The following is a 19,984-nucleotide window of genomic DNA, read 5'->3' as shown; positions in this document are numbered from 1 at the left end:
TTGCACCCTTAAGCCAATGGGAAAGTAGAAGCAGTTAGCAAGCTTCTCAAAGGCACTATGAAGAAGCATCTAGAAGAAGCTAAATGAAACTGGCCTGAGAGATTTCTTGAAGTACAGTGGTCATACAGGACTACCGAGTGAACAACCACTGGTGATACCCCCTTTGCACTCACATATGGGTATCAAGCAATGCTGCTAGTTGAGGTGAGTCCCCCATCTCACCGGCATGCATCATACAACCAATATCATAACCACCAACTGCTAGCCGAATCCTTAGACCAGACTGAAGAAAGACGTGAAAAGTACAACATACGTCTGGCTGCCCACTAACAAAAGGTTGTCCAATACTTCAATTCCAGAGTTAAGGAATGAAAGTTTGACGTGGGAGATCTAGTCCTGCGAAGAATATTCCCAGAACTCGAGATGCCTCAGCAAAAGTACTAGGTCCAAACTGGGAGGGTCCTTACCAGGTTACAGAGATAGTACCGCCCGACACGTACAAGCTAGCATGGTACGAAAAAGACCTCCAACTAGTACTTGTCCCCCGTTACTGGAATGGGGAACAGCTCAGGAAGTACTACCAATAAAGATCACTTTTAAGTGATCGCTGACTGGCCAGTATAGACACGAACTACCCCTACCTCCGACCAGCTCAATTTAGCTATATTAATTATGCATAGACACGATTTTCCTATTTATTGTAATAATTAATATTTTTTAATGTAAGCTACAATTTCAGTGACACAACTTGCATGGTTAATTTTTACCCAATAAGACACGATTTTTTCCATTTTTTACAAGCCTTACTTTTACAATGATTATCTTGCTAACTAGTGATTTATTTCTCGGATTATCGGCAATGTATGAATCCTTTATAGGTTTTGGCAAACCCAAGTGGTCTCGAACAAGTTATTACGAGTAAGTCTGGCCAGTTAGCAAGTGACCAAGAGGATAATCCAAGAGTGATGAATCCTGCTCAGTCATTTGGGGGGCACCATAGTCATACATGGACAAATAGATAAAAAAGCGCGTAATTAAAAGGACTTAGATACGTTAATTTTTATTAATGTTAAAGTGTCGCGTTGCTTAGTATGTACCAAGCAACAAAAAAAGCCATAAAAAAATTTCTATAGACACGGTTGAACATTTTTTGTTTACAACTCATTCAAAAAAATTGAACAACTCTGATTTACAGAGTCGTACAACTCCAAACAGAGTCACATAGCTCCAAAACTTCTCTGATTTATAGACAAGGAAGAATACCCACTCTCTTGCCAGGCATTAATGGAATCTCCCATTCAGTAGTCCCCTCAACTGCTGCAAGCACGTCCCTCTAGTCATGTCTCCTCAACTGCTGCACATGTCAGCCCACGCTTCGGTGACTGCACAACCGTCAGTACAGTTATTAAGAGAAGCCATCATGACACTTTATGGTTTCAAAAGGAGGCGGGAAAGAGTGAAAAGTCATTTCTTGGAAACATGAAGAAATACAAAGGCTATTAACTATACCAGATGCTATGCCACGTAGCAAGGAGCATATACCCCTGACCATGCTGGACGGTATGGTCCCCAGAAGAAACCTTCCATGCTGCTTAGCATCATTGCAAACTTGGGGGGAAAATGTTATCCCAAAAATTGGCAAATTTGATGTGGCACTAATCTTGAACACGTGGCATTATGCTTTAGACACATTGGCATTAGGCCAAGCAGGCTGGTCGGCGTATACTCACATAATATATAATAGTTACTGCTTGGCAGGACAACCAGAAAACCTGCTAGTCGATATGACAGGCAGGCTAGTTGGCGTGTAAACACAAATTGTATAATGGTTGAAGCTCGATAGGTATACCAGCAAAACAAGTTGATCGGTGTAACATACAAACAAACCTGGTCGACGAGAAGAAGTTACACAGACTGTTAGAAGTTTGCAAGATTCGCATATCCACCCGCAAAGGGCGCCTAACAGCCCTGTAAACTCAATCAAGCCTCCTAATAAATAGGATTGTAACTACCTGTGGGAATAATGAGATTTTTCCATCATCAGTTACGCCGTGTGCAGCCCCTAGGCCCATAGAACATTCTAAATACAAACCCTTCACCAAAGTGGAGGGACAAAATAACCTACGAACCAGTTTTAAGAAACATATCGGACAACCTAGTTGTAACGACCCAAAATTACTAATAAGACTTAAGGGCCTTGATTAGAGTGCCGGGAGGGTATAATTGGATTATGTCGGATTTAAAATGATTTAATGCATGAATATGTGATAAGCATGCTTATGTGATTATATGGATATATGAAATGCATGTTTACGGGCATTAATATGCATGTGGGCCCTGTTTCACTTATAGGGGCATAATTGTAATTTTTGTCCCATTGAGGGCATAAATGTGATTATTTGTGATAAATTGTCGAGATCACATTATTATGTAGATATATTTGCAGCATATGGCTCGAGACGGTCCTAGTGAGCAGTTTGGCGAAATAGTCATGGCAAGGATTTATACTTGGCTCGGGGGAGCCTAGGGGTATTTTCGGGAATTTAGGAGATATATTGGAGATTATTAGACTTTGGGTAAATAATTGGTGATTAACTGGATGATGAGATTTAAGTGGTAAATATTAGGAACACTTGAGGAGTTAGTGGGAATTGGGAATAAATGACCATTCTACCCCTAGAATAAGTTAATGGATTATTTTGTTTGGGAGGGTAAAATGGTGTTTTACCTAAACTAAGGATATACTAATTTTATCTTAGAGTTAAGGTAGAATTTTGTGGAAATTATTGAAGAAGGAAAACCACAGAAATACTCTCTCCCTCACTCTCACGATTTCCCTTTCTCTCTCTCTCATTTGGATACCTTGAAGCTAAGGGAAAAAGGGGCTGTGAACTTGGGTGTTTGACTGTGATTTTGGGAGCTTAATTGTAGAGTCCAAGAACTTTACTTAGCTAAGATAGATAGTAGTATTAGTAGAGTCCAAGAACTTTACTTAGCTAAGATAGATAGTAGTATTATAGTATTTATAGCATTATCTTTGTAACTGTGGATTTATGGTTCAGACCGGGAATTATTTGGACACTCATAGTAGTACTTATAGATTTTCTAAGTTTAACCTATAGTTTAAGAATATTAAGTTTAACCTAAGGTTTGATTATATAGCTGATATTAAGAATAATATTTATTATACTATAAGGTTTAGATATAAACCAATAGGATTTTAAGCACATGTTATGAATGGGTGATTAAGGATTAAGTATTTTGAGGATTAAATTTAATAAGGAGTAAAGTTTGAATGCTTTAAGGTCAGTCAGCAGCTTTGAATACGTTGAGGGCTTAGTCAAGGCTGTTTTACTCCATTCAAACTTAGCTAAAAATGTGTAATTTCGTGTTTAAATATTCAGCGTATGCCGATATATCGCAGCTATAGGGAGCGATATATCGCAGCACGTAGATACGGAAAACACGAAACGATGCACGGTCGCCTCGGGCATACTGGCCCAGGTGATATATCGCCTACAGGGGGCGATATATCGCCTCCTCCAGCATGTTTTCAAACATTTTTGAATTCTTTTCCTTTCAGCCATTCAAACTCCTTCATAAGTCCAGCATCTTTTGAATGAGTCTTCAGCCTCTGCTGAACGATTATTCAAATTATTTTCACCTAAAAAGCCATTATTTTTATTCAAGTAAAATCAAGATACTTTCATTCCCAAACTCTATAAATAGGACCTAGTACCCAGCCATTATTCACCTTTTGCTCTAAGTTCAGAAGCTGCTAGTGTTAAGTGAGTGTGAGAGTGTAAACACCTGGTTTGGGAAAATCATAAGCTTAAACATCATAAGCTTATCAAACACTTTGGGAAGTGAGGTTCTATAGTATTTCGGTTGTGGTGTAGAATGGTCTTTCAAGTCTTTGAGGTAAACCAAAACTCTAGCTCATTGTTTTATGTTATTTTCTTTCTCATAGCCTTCTATTCAGTTTCCTAACCTCATTCTTATTTTGGTTAGGAAATCTAAGTTCTTGAGCACATAAGTTTCGGTAAGCATGTTTCTCAAATGGTTTAGTCTTCCCATTCCTTTTCATCTCTTTTCCTTCTTTAGACTCACTCTTGTTCATTATGGTTATTAGGAGTGTTCCAAAGTCCCAACGCTGTCCACCTATCCCGGTAACTTTGGTAAGGAAAATAGGCTAGAATCAATATGTTATATGCTTATGTTATCTTATGTTTTATGTTATTAAATGTGTTATGATATGTATGCATGTATGTTTGTAGGCTTGGGCATATGACCCATACGACTAACAAGACCCCAAATGGGTTATGGGCATATGACCTACTTAGCTAGTAGGACCCCATTAATCCCATGGGCATATGACTTGTTTAGTCTATGGGACCCCAAGTAATAATGGCCATTATAATAAGTGTATGTTATAAGTATTATGTTAAGTCTTTATGTTACTTATGAAATTATGTTTATGACTATGTGTTAGATTTTCCTTGCTGGGCATTAGGCTCATTCCTTTTTGTTTTATGTGCAAGAAAATAGCTTTAAGAGGCGGTAAGATTCGTGGACGCTTAGAGAATGTGTATCGATGGTGAATGGAGTCAAGGAGCCGAGCGTTATTCGATTCGAGGATGTAGTTTTTTAATGTCTTTTTACATGTATTTTCCGCACTATTTATGTAATGTCTTTTTATTTTAAATCATGTTTTGTTTTTAAAGACAATGGGATCCCATATCCTTTTTGGTATTTATGTAAGTAACTTTTATTTCTACAAGTTACCTAATAAAATTATGGTATTTTTGCAAATGTAAGTTTTAGTAAGAATTTGTATGTATAGTTTCGTTAATGGTCCAAAAGTCTAGATTAGTGGGTCATTACAGTTGGTATCAGAGCAATGGTTCCTTCGCATGAAGTTCTCCTCGATACACAAGCTCAAAGCTCCGAATCTGACCGCCAAGTAAGTATTTAAGTTATGGTTATTTTACTTATGTGTATAGCTAACAACTTTAGTGTTTATGTTTTCAGTTAAGTATGAACGGAGCATTAACCTATCAAGATATCCGAGCCATTAAGGCTTTAAATAGAATAAGGGAACCAAGGAACACGGTAGGAACACTAGAGAAAATCACTCGGAGGTTGATCTTGTTCCACAAAGAGATAGGTCACCTTCAAGAGTCTAAGCAAATCATAATGAGAGCTGCAGAACAATATGTCCTAGTAATTAGGCTTTTAAAGGATTTTCCTTTAGTAATTTCAACTTTAGAAGAAATATGGGAGACTATAAATAATGATGATGACTTACAAGTAGCCCTAAGATATTATTCTCTCATACTTAAGTTCACCTATGATTTAGAGTTTCAATTCACTAATGAGCAACAACATAGGATCTTCTTGGATCTTCCCCGAGGAAATTTTGAGGCTCAAGACAATGATGATTATGAGGAGATAGATGACGATATGCTAGATGAAGGATCGGATGTAGAAGATCCTGATTTTTAGAATAGTAGTTTTGTTTGTTTTATTTATTTCTTTATTTTATGATTGTAATTAGTGAAAGTTGTTTTTGCAAATGAATAACATGCTATTTTATTTTCATGTATGAGTTTGATTTTATTTTCGCAATCATAATAAATAATAAATAAAATGAATAATGACTAAGTTCGGTGAGGGTGGATACAAATCAATGAACCAAGTTTCCTTATTGAGAGTTAGGGGGCCATAGTAGTGGGAACGATTTTACTGATCCCAGCCCTCCCTCAATATGGTTAACTTTGGAACAAAGATAAGTTTCGAGCCTGAGAATTAAGTCATATAGGATGATTAGAAACACACTTAGAAAATAAAGATGACTTGTTTTTCTAAGTATAGAAACCCACTCTAAATATAAATAAAGACTTATATAATTTTTCATAAAAAATCATAATAAATAGGTCCGAGATATGTTTGTTTTAGAATAAGCTTTGCCTTAGAGCCTATTAGGGTAAGTTCTAACATGTTCTCGACTGTTAGAACTTTTGGTGAAGATGTCGCTCCGAAGATCTGCACGCACCAACGGAAACGCCTACAACGATGTTCCAATGACCAATGATGCCCCTCCAGTTCGCAGAAAAGGAGTGCGTGCTACTACTAGCCGCAACGCGCCAGAACCACAAGCTGACAACACTGCGGAGATCGCCAGACTGCGACAACAAGTTGAGGAATTTCTGCAGTAACACCGCCAACAGGCACAAACTCAGCCTCCGCCGCAGCCGCAGCCGCAGCCACAACAAATGGCCCCAGCACCCCAATAAGTTCGTCCATATGGGGGATGGCCTATGACGAACTACGCGCCGTATCCAGCACATCACATGGAGCCAGTGTATGAGAGGTTCCGCAAGCAGAACGCTCCAAACTTCGAAGGGACTATAGACCTCTTTGAGGCAGAAGAGTGGCTAAGGAATGTGGAGCCAATTCTTACGCACATGAATCTCAGTAATGCGGACCGCATATCCTGCGTCTCGTCATTACTCAAGAAGGATGCCAGAATATGGTGGGACTTAGATTAGCAGACTAACGATGTCACCACCATGATATGGACCAGACTTGTGGAGCTATTCCACAAGAAATATTGCACCTCGGCAGTCATTGCTAATGGTAGAAGAATATGCTCGTCAGTTCAACAGATTAGCCAAGGTTGCACTAGAGTTGGTTCCAACTGACTTTACGAGGTTGACCAAGTTCGTTAAAGGACTTAGACCAAAGATGGAATCAGGGGTTAAGTTAGCAAACCCGGGAAACACTACATATGCCGACGTTCTTGAGACGGCAATCAAAGTAGAAAGGATTCAGATGGATGTTAGCAAGGAGAAGAGGGATTAAACGATTGTTCCAGACCTAAGTCTTTGTCTTGACCCAGGGAGGAACCCATGCTAGTAACAAGCAATTACAGGTCAGATCCTATCCTCGATAGTATATGTTCTAGTATCGCTTGATTTGGTAGGAATATACTCGTATATCTCGTTAGGAATGATAGAAAAGCTAGACAAACCTTGTGAAAGATTTAGAACTAGGTTTGTAACCGAGTTGCCTTCGGGCAAAGTAGTTCTATCATCACGAATAGTACGAGGCGTACCGATCAAGATTGAGGATATAGAATTAGAAGGAGACCTGATAGAGCTAGTGATCAAGGACTTCGACGTAATACTAGTCATGGATTGGCTAGCACAGCATGGCGCAACGATCGACTGCAAACGCAAGAAGGTGATGTTCGAGACTCCTGACGGCCAGAAACTATGCTTCATGGGACAAGCTTCAGGACTACGCACCCCGTTAGTACCATCTCTCAACGCTCAGAGAATGATGGAGAAAGGATGTCAAGCATTCTTAGCCAGCATCACGAATGTGGAAAGGGAGACATCACTTAAGGTTGGAGATGTTCGAGTTATACAAGAATTTCCGGAGGTATTTCCTGATGACTTGCCAGGTTTGTCACCAAGGCTTGAGGCTAGGGATCGTGCTCAGAATCAAAGGTAAGAAAAGTGCACCCGATTGTGTGGCTATGTTGAGACTAAGAATTCCCTATACTTGTATGCAATGTTGTATAATGGTATTATGCCATGTGAAAATGAAATAGATGGCCTAAGAGTGCCGGAATTAATATTGGCGCACAAGACGTGGCTCGGTCACTGGTAGCTGAGGTTAATTATATAATCACTGAGCTCGACCTAAGCGAGCCGAAGTTAGTGGGATAAATAGAGGGTGAGACCTAAGGGCATCGACTCTTGATATTGTATGATATGTTTACTGTTGTTAATCTGATGATTGTGGCATGTTAATTATATGGATGATAGATTGTTGGTTAGTTGATTGATATCACATATTATGTGAGCGATATAGTCTGTTGAGTATTTGACTAATGTTTTATAAATGGTTTGATTACTGTTATTGGTTATGTTATGTATATGGTTTTCTTGATGGGCCATGGCTCACGGGTGCTACATGGTGTAGGTAAAGGCAAGGGTAAGCTGGACCAACCCTGATTTGGAGAGCTCTTGGGGCAGAATGTACATAGTCTGTTGCTCGGCTGCCACAACCAAGGGATGATAAAGGGACAGGAGACCCTAAAATGCATATTTTTCCATTATTGTGGCTTGTGGTTGTTTATAACCTTTAAAAAATTTGTAAACTATTATTTAACCCTGTTTTTGGGATCCCGTGTATCAAACGCTTATTTAAATGGAAATTTGTCTTTTATGACCAAAATCTTTTAACCCTAGTTCAATAATGGCTTAGCGTCACATTTTCAACTAAATGACTTGATTAGCAAGTCTTGCACCTTTATAAACACACAGTGTAACGATCTTGATTATCTAGGGCGTTACAACTTGGTATCAGAGCGGTCTAGGTTTAAGGGTTCCTGAAGACTAGCTGGACATGTACATTCACCACTGAAGACAAGCTCAACTCAGGGTTTTGTAATTGTGTGAACATGTTTATATGCTTAAGTGATTGGAAAGAACTATGATTGTTGTTGTCTGTTTGATTAATAGGGAGCATGAGATACTGATAGGGCATGGCCCTTGACTGTTGTGTGATGATAATGAGGCATGCTTATTAGCATTGCTGTTGCATGTGGATGAAATGTTATACTTTGATTGCTTGTGATTGATTGTGTTCCAATGGTGATGCATGGAAAGATTGTTATCCTGTCATCATAGTCTGATCGTCGAGTCGTTAATTACATATTAACTTGGATAGCTATGTGTCCAAGATGATCTATACGACTAGCCGGCACTGGGTTTTAGGATAGAGATGATGACCAGGGCCAGAACCCTCCGCTAGTCCCTTAGAACTGGCAGCAGATTATGGCAGATATGCAAGCCCGGCTTCAGAGCCAAGATGAGCAGATTCGACTTCTTAGATAGCAGGCTCCATCAGGGAGTGCTGCATCCATTGTGCCAACTGCAGTAGCGCTAGTTGAATAGCCATTAGAGGTTAGGAATAGGTGGGGGCCGTTGTATGAGCGGTTCAGGAGACATCATCCTCCAACTTTTGAGGGGGGGGACCAGATCCTCTAAAGGTCGAACAGTGGATGAATATGATTACCACTATCCTGGATTTCATGAGGGTAGAGGGTCATGATAGGGTGGCCTGTGCCACATATATGCTGAGAGAGGATGCCCGCATTTGGTGGGAAGTGGCATCACAAACCAGAGATGTTACTACATTGGGTTGGGATGGATTCAAGGACTTGTTCAGTCAGAAGTATTACAACGTTGTCGTCAGGGCAACAAAGGTTAATGAATTTGTGGGGTTAGTTCAGGGCAACATGAAAGTTACAAAGTATGCCCTGAAGTTTGATAGACTTGCGAAGTTTGCACCAAATCTTGTGCCTACTAATGCAGCTAGGTAAGACAGATTAATCAGAGGGCTTAATGCTATGATAGCCCGAGACGTGAGGATTACAACAGTACCTAGGGGAACAACTTATGCCTAGGCTGTTGAAAAGGCTCTTACCGCTGAGGAAGCGTAGAATAAGATTTGGAGGGAGAATGTTGTGAGGCGAGGGGTCCGCAGGGCGATGCCTCCATATTCAAGGTTTGGTAGGGGCGGAGGCCCGAGTGATTTGAAGAGGAAGACCTCTGATACTTCGACCATTATTGGTCCTAATAGGAGGGGTCAGGATGTTCAGGGTGGCCATCATGGAGGCGGTGACACATGGAGGAGCTATCCAGAGTGCACGAGGTTCAGAAGATGCCATCCGGGCGAATGTTGGGCTAAGGCCTGTTATGTGTGTGGGGTGGTGGGACACCTCAAGAAGGATTGGCCAAGAGTGAAGAAAGGGGAAGCAGGGAAGTTGAACAGCTTAACTCCAGTTCGAGTGTTTGCCTTGACACAGGCAGAGGCCAAGGCTAGTCCCTCGGTGGTGACATGTCAGCTTTCTAGCGCTGACTCTCCTTTTACTATATTGATTGACTATGGTGCTACACATTCATTTGTTTCTAGTAAGGTAATTGATAGATTGTGTAGACCTAGTGAGTACTGTACTGCAGGGTTTGGGACTATATTGCCTACAGGGGAACTGGTAATTTCTAGGAGATGGATTAGAGCACTGTCAGTGATGGTTAATGGTAGGGAACTATCAGTAAACTTGACTGAGTTAGGTTTGGAGGATTTCGATATGATTTTGGGGATGGATTGGTTGGTCAGATACGGAGCTACTATCGATTGTAGGAAGAAGATGGTGACCTTTGAGCCGGAGGGAGAGGATCCCTTTGTTTTTGTGGGTGCGGTATATGGACCCTGCGTACTCATGATATTAGTGCTGAGAGCCAGAGACTTATTACAGGGAGGATGTATAGGTTTTCTGGCTAGTGTGGTGGATACTACCAAAGTTTTGCCAACCGGGCTGGGAGAGACTAGATTGGTTTATGAATTCTTGGATATATTCCCTGAGGATTTACCAGGGCTACCGCCGCACAGAGAGATTCAATTCGTTATGGAGTTGGCACTGGGGACAGAGCCAGTGTCGAGGGCACCGTATAGAATGGCACCAATAGAATTGAAAGAATTGAAGATACAACTGTAGGAACTTCTGGATTTAGGGTTTATCGGGCCTAGCTACTCGCCATGGGGTGCTCCAGTTTTGTTTGTGAAGAAGAAAGACGGGACTCTGAGGATGTGTATAGACTACAGAGAGTTGAACAAGTTGACTATCAAGAACAAGTACCCTCTGCCAAGGATTGACGACTTGTTTGATCAGCTGCAAGGAAAGACGGTATTCTCGAAGATTGATCTTCGATTTGGTTATCACTAGCTGAGGATCAAGGATGAGGATATACCGAAGACGACCTTCCGAACGAGGTATGGGCCCTATGAGTTTTTGGTCATGTTGTTTGGTTTGACCAATGCCCCAGCAACCTTCATGAACTTAATGAACAGGGTGTTCAAGGACTTCTTGGATCAGTTCATCATTGTCTTTATCGACGACATTTTAGTATACTCCAGTTCAGAGGCAGAGCACGAGCAACATCTTCGACAGGTCTTGCAGAGGTTAAGAGAACATCAATTGTACGCCAAGTTTAAGAAGTGTGAGTTTTGGTTACCAGAAGTGACATTCCTTGGACACATATTTGGTGAAGATGGGATTAAGGTGGATCCATCTAAGGTGGAGGCAGTGAGAGATTGGTCGAGGCCAAGGAACACCTCAGAGTTTCAGAGTTTCCTCGGGTTAGCAAGTTACTACAGACGATTTGTGGAAGGGTTCTTGAAGATTACTGCACCGATGACAGAATTGACACGGAAGAATTTGAAGTTTGTCTGGTCAGACAAGTGTGAGAACATATTTTAAGAGTTGAAGGGATGACTTATTACTGCACCTGTGTTAAGTCTTCCTTCAGGGGAGGGAAAGTTTGTGGTATATTGTGATGCATCGAGGTTGGGCTTGGGTTGTGTGTTGATGCAGAACGGGAAGGTTATAGCTTATGCATCACGACAGCTGAAGGAGTATGAGCAGCGATATCCTACCCATGATTTAGAATTGGCAACAGTGGTATTTGCACTGAAGGTTTGGTGGCATTATCTGTATGGGAAGAAGTACGAGATATACACCGATCATAAGAGTTTAAAGTACTTCTTCATGCAAAAGGACCGAAACATGAGGTAGAGGCATTGGCTGGAGTTAGTAAAAGACTATGACTATGATATTCTTTACCACCCAGGGAAAGCCAACGTAGTAGCGGATGCACTGAGTCGGAGGGGCTCGGGGCAGTTATTTAGTTCCACTCAGATTTCGAGAGAGTTGGTTAATGAGATGTCCAGAGTGAGGATAAAGTTGAAGGTGGGCTGGTTGGCCAACATTACCTTGCAGTCGACCTTACTAGAGCAGATTAAGGAGGGTTAGTTGGTAGATGCACAGTTATAGGAGGTTAGAGATAATGTCTTAGCGGAGGTAGCTAAGGACTATTCTATTTCTGAGGTTAGTCTGCTATGGTATCAGGGGCAGATTTGTTTTCCAACTGATGTAGGGATCAGGCGAGAGATATTAGATGAATCACATACTATGTCGTACTCACTTCATCCGGGTACCACGAAGATGTATCAGGATATATGGACGTTGTATTGGTGGCTCGGGATGAAGAAGGACGTAGTGGAGTACGTGGCCAGGTGTCTGACCTGCCAGCAGGTGAAAGTTGAGCATCAGCGGCCAGTGGGGTTGCTTCAGCCTTTGGGTATTCCCGAGTGGAAATGGGAGGATATTATGATGGACTTTGTGGGAGGTTTACCTAGGACAGTGGGGCTTCATGACTCGGTGTGGGTGATAGTGGACAGATACACCAAGTCAGCTCATTTTCTTCCAGTGAAGACGACATATACAGTGGATCAATACGCAGAGTTATATGTGAGGGAGATCGTACGTATCCATGGAGTTCCAAAGTCAATAGTGTCAGACCGGGATCCTATCTTTACCTCCAAGTTTTGGGGTAGTTTGCAGAAGGCTATGGGGACTCAGTTGAAGTTCAGCACAGCCTTTCATCCTCATACTGATGGACAGTCTGAGAGGACGATTCAGGTCTTGGAAGATATGCTTAGGGCATGTGTGATCGACTTTGAGGGATCTTGGAGTAAGTATCTCCTGTTGATTGAGTTCTCATACAACAACATTTATCAATCAAAAATTGGAGTGGCTCCATATGAGATGTTATATGGGAGGAAATGTAGATCGCCCATTCATTGGGATGAGATGGGTGAGAGGAAGTATTTGGGGCCGGACATATTTCAGAGGACTAATGAAGCTATTGAGAAGATCCGAGCTAGAATGCTCGCTTCACAAAGTAGGCAGAAAGGCTTAAGGGCCTTATTAGTGTGCCAGGAGGGCATAATTGGTTTATGTGTGATTTAAAATAATTTAATGCATGATTATGTGATAAGCATGCTTATGTGATTATATGGATATATGAAATGCATGTTTATGTGTATTAATATGCATGTGGGCCCTGTTTAGCTTACAGAGGCATAATTGTAATTTTTGGCCCGTTGAGGGAATAAATGTGATTATTTGTGATAAATTGTTGTGACCACATTATTATGTGGATATATTTGCAGCATATGGCTCGAGACAGTCCTAGTGAGCGTTTTGGCGAAATAGTCACGGCGGGGATTTATACTAGGCTCAGGGGAGCTTGTGGGTATTTTCAGGAATTTAGGAGATATATTGGAGATTATTAGACTTTGAGTAAATAATTGGTGATTAATTGGATGATGGAATTTAAGTGGTAAATATTAGGAACACTTGAGGAGTTGGTGGGAATTGGGAATAAATGACCATTCTATCCCTAGAATAAGTTAAAGGGTTATTTTGTTTGGGAGGGTAAAATTATATTTTCCTAAACTAAGGATAAACTCAGTTTATCTTAGAGTTAAGGTAGAATGTTGTGGAAATTACTGAAGAAGGAAACCCACAGAAATACTCTCTCCCTCACTCTCACAATTTCCCCTTCTCTCTCTCTCATTTGGATACCTTAACGCTAAGGGAAAAATGGGCTGTGAACTTGGGTGTTTGACTGTGATTTTGGGAGCTTAATTGAAAAGAAGGCTTAAGGAGTTAAACCTGATCAGCCAGGAAACTCAGCTGGGAGTTGAGCTATAAATTTGAGGTAAAAGCTTTGACATTAATCTCTGAATTTGTTGGGATAACTTAGGTTTTCTGGGTTCTTGTATATGAAATTGTTGGTGATTTTGATAAGGTTTCTGGGTTGGATCATGTGCTAATTCTTAGTATATAGGAGAAAAATAGCTGATGTTTGAGAGTGTAGTTATAGTGTGATTGTTGAGGTTTTTTGTGTTTAAAATAAGTGAGTGTGGGTCTAATTCGTAGTTAAGATTGCTGTTAAATTATAGAGTAAGGGGGAAAATTCTGGGCAAATTAAGGTGATCTTGGCTGGGAGAAGGAGGAGAAAACCCAGGTTTTCTCTGGGTTCGCAGGGTCTGTTGCGACCCAGCCTGGTGGCGCCGCGGTGCATGTGGCCCTTCTGGCCGTGGGAGCTCTCTGGCTTGGGGGCGCGCTACGACTTGCTTGACCAAGTTGTAACCCATCTCCCCTTTGGCTTGGGAGGTTGCTCTCTAACTTGGGGCAAGTCATGACTTGCTGAGCCAAGTCATGATCCGTCTGGGAGTTTTGAGCTTAGAGGTGTTCCAAGTATTGTTAGGGCTCGGGAGTTCGAACCTAGGGGCTCTAGATAATTTCTACTACCTGGTTTAGTAGAAATTGAGGTCTCGGAGGCTAGCTTTGTTCCCTGGGTATTTATTTTTTATTGGAAGTTGACAGATATCAATGACTCTTGTGACTAGGTTTGTCGTCAAGGCTCAAGGCTAGGGATCATGCTCAGAACCAGTTCACCTTCTCTGCTCGAAATCAAAGGTAAGAAAACTGCACCCGATTGTGTGGCTATGTTGGGACTAAGAGTTCCCTATACTTGTATGCAATGTTGTATGATGGTATTATGCCATGTGAACATGAAATAAACTACCTAAGAGTGCTGGAATTAATATTGGCACACATGATGCGGCTCGACCATTGGTAGTTGAGGTTAATTATATAATCACTGAGCTCGACCTAAGCGAGCCGGAGTCAGTGGGATAAATAGAGGGTGCATCCTAAGGGCGTTGACCCTGGATATTGTATGATATGTTTACTGTTGTTAATTTGATGATTGTGGCAGGTTAATTATCTGGATGATAGATTGTTGGTTTGTTGATTGATATGACATATTATGTGAGTGATATGGTCTGCTGAGTATTTGACTAATGTTTTATAAATGGTTTGATTACTGTTATTGGTTATGTTATGTATATGGTTTTCTTGCTGGGCCTTGGCTCACAGGTCCTATGTGGTGCAGGTAAAAGCAAGGGTAAGCTGGACCAACCCTAATTTGGAGAGCTCTGGGGGCAGAATGTACATAGTTGGCTACTCGGCTGCCACGACTGAGGGATGATAAAGGGTCAGGAGACCCTAAAATGCCTATTTTGCCATTAGAGTGGCTTGTGGTTGTTTATAACCTCTGAAAATTTTGTAAACTATTATTTAACCCTTTTTTGGGATCATGTGTATCAAATGCTTATTTAAATGGAAATTTATCTTTTATGGCCAAAATCTTTTAACCCTAGTTCAATAATGGTTTAGTGTCACATTTTCAACTAAATGACTTGATTAACAAGTCTTACACCTTTATAAACACACAGTGTAACGGTCTTGGTTATCCCGGGCATTACAATTTTTATACCTAGCAGCAATTCTACCTTATTGTACTTTCTTTTACATATAGAAATCCACTTGTAATCCCTTATGATATTGTGTAAACCTTTAAGATTAATACAGATCTAAAAGGAAGTAAGTCATTACCAATTCTTGGGGCCAAACCTCTATAAATCACGGTGTTCTTTTTTATTTATTGCCCATCATTATTAGGTTTTTGGCTCATTTATTGTTCATTGATTATTCTACGAAAAGCTCTCGAATTAATTATTTTTACTCCACGTCAGTTGGCTAAAAAATCGATCAACATTACGCCTTTTAGGAAACCGTAAATAAATATCAAACAATAACTTTTACATGGTTTAGTGATTAAAATTCTCCTAGTCCACGAATCTATGTTATTCTCTTTTAGGATCTCTGGAAAAATTGTTTAAGACAATTTTGGCTGAGATTTTGCATACAAAATTCAGTCCATTTTTCTATCCATTTCTCCTCTATTTATAGGGGAACAATGGACAAAATTCATGACTGCTTACATCTGAGTAACGTTCAGGCTTGTGTAACTCTCAAAACGTACAAATAAATGTAATAAAAGCATTAAATGTATGATAATATAATTTATGAGGCATAGGTCACAACAGTTACATCATGCTATTTATTCATGTAACATCTCCGAGTCTTTAAAATTCTAGCCCGTTCATTCTAAGCATTTGCGAAGAGTTGAATGCATTCCTCGAGCTAGAAGTTTATAGGATACGGCGACCTAACCACAGAGATGCTCGGGATATGACTTAGGTGAAATGAGGATTGCTAGTCGTCCTCCATCACACGTGGTTGACTCGAACTAGCAATCTCATCGATGTATGATCTTGACTAGGGTTTACTCGAGCTACTCGTAGTAGAACTCATATAAAGCTATAAGGGCCGAAAAGTCTTCATTAACTGTTTGCCAGCTGTACTGCGAACAAGACGATTGAGCTCGTGTTTTTGGGTACAACAAATATAATTATATAAAATACATCCACTAAGATGTCTATCCACATAAACAATCTAGATCTAAATGTAAAAACTCATATTTCTAATATCATTATGTAAAATAAATTAAGAAATAGTAATTTTTTTTTTCTATGTCAATTTTGAATGTTTTAAATACAATCCATTGGTAAACTATTTTCTATGAAAGAAATGGTGATCTTCGTTATAGTTAAAATTATTATACCAAAAATGTATAATATTCAGCTAATTAAGGCAACCTATAGTCTAAATGACCATAATGCCCCCAAGGCAACTCTTTCCTCTCAATGCCCCTCAAGGGAAAAATCGTCATTTTACCCTCTCGACTGAAAACACACTTAAAATTCTCAGTTAATTTTGTCAAGCCCGGAATATCACTATTTTTCCCAAAATATGACTCATACTTTAGTGAGCCTCGATAATTCACCGAAATACCCCTTGGCTCACCCCGAGTCGGGTATAATTCTCTCGTTGTGACTAAACCACTATCTTGCTCGAAGGACTGAATCATGTCGAATATCTCAAAATATATCCACATAATAATATAGTATCATTCATATAATAAAAATTAGACCCTCAACGGGTCAAAATTACAAATATGCCCCTTTTAAATATCTATTTAAACATCTATTTATTTATTCAGATAAATATTTAAACATTTACAATAATGTCTTATTTTAAATATATACTTAATTCCAAATTAACTTATCTCACATCATCCTATTTTGATTAAATCATTATCTTATAATAATTTTTATTTCATTGACTAACTAGTTAAATATAATTATCAATCAATCATATATTTTTCCCAAAAAACTATTTCTTTTCAAATATATATTTCTCTTATCATTTGTCATTCACACCTTAGACAATTTTGTATAGAGGTTGATCGAGGACCTATAATTCTCCGCTACAATAAACTTGGTTATTAATCAAACTCTTTAACTAAATAATTTTTTATTTATTAATTCTAGTACTACTCCACTAAAAATCCGGAATTGTTGATAACTTCATTTTAGTGTCGTTTTAGGATGTATTTTTGTGGTAATCTTGAGTATTTATGTTTGTCTTATGCAAGATTACGCTTGTATTTGTCTTTGTTGTAGGTCTGTTTGTTTAATCATGAGATAAATGTGAAAAGAAGAGGAAATGGTGAAAAAGGAGCTTTCAGTGGTTGCTTGACTCAAAATGGCGCTAATGATGAGTTATAATAAGTTTTTGATGAAGGAAGGATGTTGAAAGGTTAAAATCTAAAAATAATGGAATTAGAGTCGCGACATGGTGTTAAGGGCCACGACTCTGGTAAAGTTAGAGGGTGAAGGTTGCTAAAGGGAATTAGAGCCACGACTTGGTCAATAGAGTCGCGACACTAAGAGAAGTCAAAGGCGAACCCAGGTGGTGCATCAACACGCGGGCCGCGACATGGGTTTAGATGGTCGCAGCACCTGAAGACCGAACCAAACTTTAAAATGTCTTAAAAATGGCACAGGTCGTGACCTAGAAAAGGCCAAGTCGCGGCCTGCCTACGAAAAAAAAGAGGAATTCATGTATTTTTAGTATAGTTTTAGACTTTAGGGTTTAATTAATGTTTCTGAATAATTATTTTGTTGTTTTAGTCATGTCTGATATGAACTAAACACCTCTATCTAGGGGATAATGTAGTCGCTTGGATTTCTATTTAATGTTATTATGATGTTCAATTAATTCTTCTTCTTTATTCTAATCTATATAATGTTTGCTTAACGCTAGTAAATATCTGATCAATATTTGCTTGATTTATGATTTTTGATTCAAAATTCGTAAGATGAGAATTGAATATGCTATCATTATATAGACATAGGTTACATATTGGGCGAAAATACCTATATGGCTTGTGTAGCAATTATGTTTCTATGCTTAATGCCTGCTATATGTTTAAGTTTATCACAGAGATGTAGAAAACTTGCATATAGGTTGAGATCTTATATCTTGAAAAAGAACAGGAATCGATTTATGTTGACTTGCTATTAGATTGGGAAGAAATACATTTAGAACTTATTAATAAAATTAATAGAATAAAAAGTTCACGAAGTTAATACCCTAGGCCTTTTTATTATTTATTTTTATCCTTTGATTAATTGTTTTGTTTTTAGTAATTGAAATTGTGTTTGTAGTTAGATTTATTCATCTTAATTTTACTTGCCAAATATAAAGTAAAAATCAATTATTGGTAATTTGTTAATAGTCTGTGTGTGACGATATTCGTTCTTCCAGAATTTATTACTTGACACGACCATGTTTTTTGCCGATCAAGTTTTTGGCACTGTTTCCGGGGACTTAATATCCAATATCAAAATTAATTGTTTTTTGTTCTAATTTGGTTTTTATATTTTATACTCATTTGAATTGTGTCTGTATAGTGTTTCAGGAATTATTGGTGCATGTGGGGAAGTTGACAAAAGGAACTTATACCGATAGATCTTGAAATTGAGAGAACGTGCAGACAAAATCAGAAGATAAAGAAAAGTTTGGATTTTTCCATGGATGAGAACACGAATAACGATGTCAACAACAATGCAAATCTGGCTAATGCGGGTGACGTAGTAGCTGAGGCTGACCGGCCATTGAGAAATTATGTACTCCATACTGTTACGGGGATACATTCAAGTATTCGTCCTCCTACTGTAGAGCCGAATAATTTTGAGATAAAATCTCGATCATTTAGATGGTACAAAATTGTGTACAATTCGGGGGATTACCAAACGAGGATCCAAATCTCCATATTACCAACTTTTTAGAGCTATGTCCGACATTCAAAATGAATGGTGTGAGTAACTATGCTATCAGATTATGATTATTCCTGTTTTCATTAAGAGACAGAGCTAAGAGTTGGTTAAATTCAAAGCCAACTCTATAGTTACTTAGGAAGACTTGGCTCAGAATTCATTGGTAAATATTTTCCTCCTGCGAAGTCAGCCCGATATAGATGAGAGATTAATAACTTCCATCAGCTGGATGGCGAGTCTTTATATGATGCATGAGAATGTTTTAAAGAGTTGGAAAGGAAGTGCCCACATTGTGGAATAGAGAAGTGGCTGCTGGTGGATACGTTTTATAATGATTTGGGGGGAAATACAAAGACAATTATTGATTCAACACTGGGATGAGCATTTATGAGAAAAAACGTTAATGAAGCTTATAAATTATTGGAAGAGATGGCCATGAATAACTACAATTGGCCTACTGAGCATGAGAATAAGAAGGTGGGAAGAGTCTTAGAGGCCGATCCTATTGCTTTATTGACCGCTCAAGTGGCATATCTAACCAAGCAATTCCAGCAGAATAACCTCACTGCTCAAGCAATGCAAGTAAGAATGTAATGAGTTGTGACATTTGTGGGGGTCAAAATTCATATGAGCAATGCCTAAGCACTACTAGTTGCTCGACAGATGTGAACAGTATGCCTTTGGAACAGGCACAGAATATTGGTAATTTTCCAAGACATGTACCCAACACTTACTCAAATTCATATACTCCTGTGTGGAAGAATCACCCCAACTTATCTTGGAAAAATAACCAAGGTTTACAACCACAATATCCACCTTAACAACCACCTCATCAACCGACTTATGGACTACACTCTAGGCCCTATTATGACCCAAACCCACACCCATCTCATCCACCGCCACATCCTCCAATGAACTCACCAACAACTCAGCTAGACCAATTAAATCAATTCACGATAGAGACAAG

At 39.3% G+C, this 19,984-nt stretch overlaps 1 non-coding gene across 1 annotated transcript; it reads right to left on the bottom strand.

The window, feature by feature from the left end:
* Window positions 1–19,210: 19,210 nt before the first annotated feature.
* LOC133780731 (small nucleolar RNA R71) lies at window positions 19,211–19,316 on the bottom strand. The gene has a single exon (XR_009869549.1). It is a non-coding gene; the product is annotated as a small nucleolar RNA R71 (small nucleolar RNA).
* Between the last annotated feature and the right edge of the window lie 668 nt (window positions 19,317–19,984).

Source organism: Humulus lupulus, chromosome 5 (assembly GCF_963169125.1).
Source record: "Humulus lupulus chromosome 5, drHumLupu1.1, whole genome shotgun sequence".
NCBI lineage: Eukaryota > Viridiplantae > Streptophyta > Magnoliopsida > Rosales > Cannabaceae > Humulus > Humulus lupulus.
The sequence above is the reverse complement of the archived record's forward strand: the minus strand, read 5'-3'. Positions and strand labels throughout refer to the sequence as shown.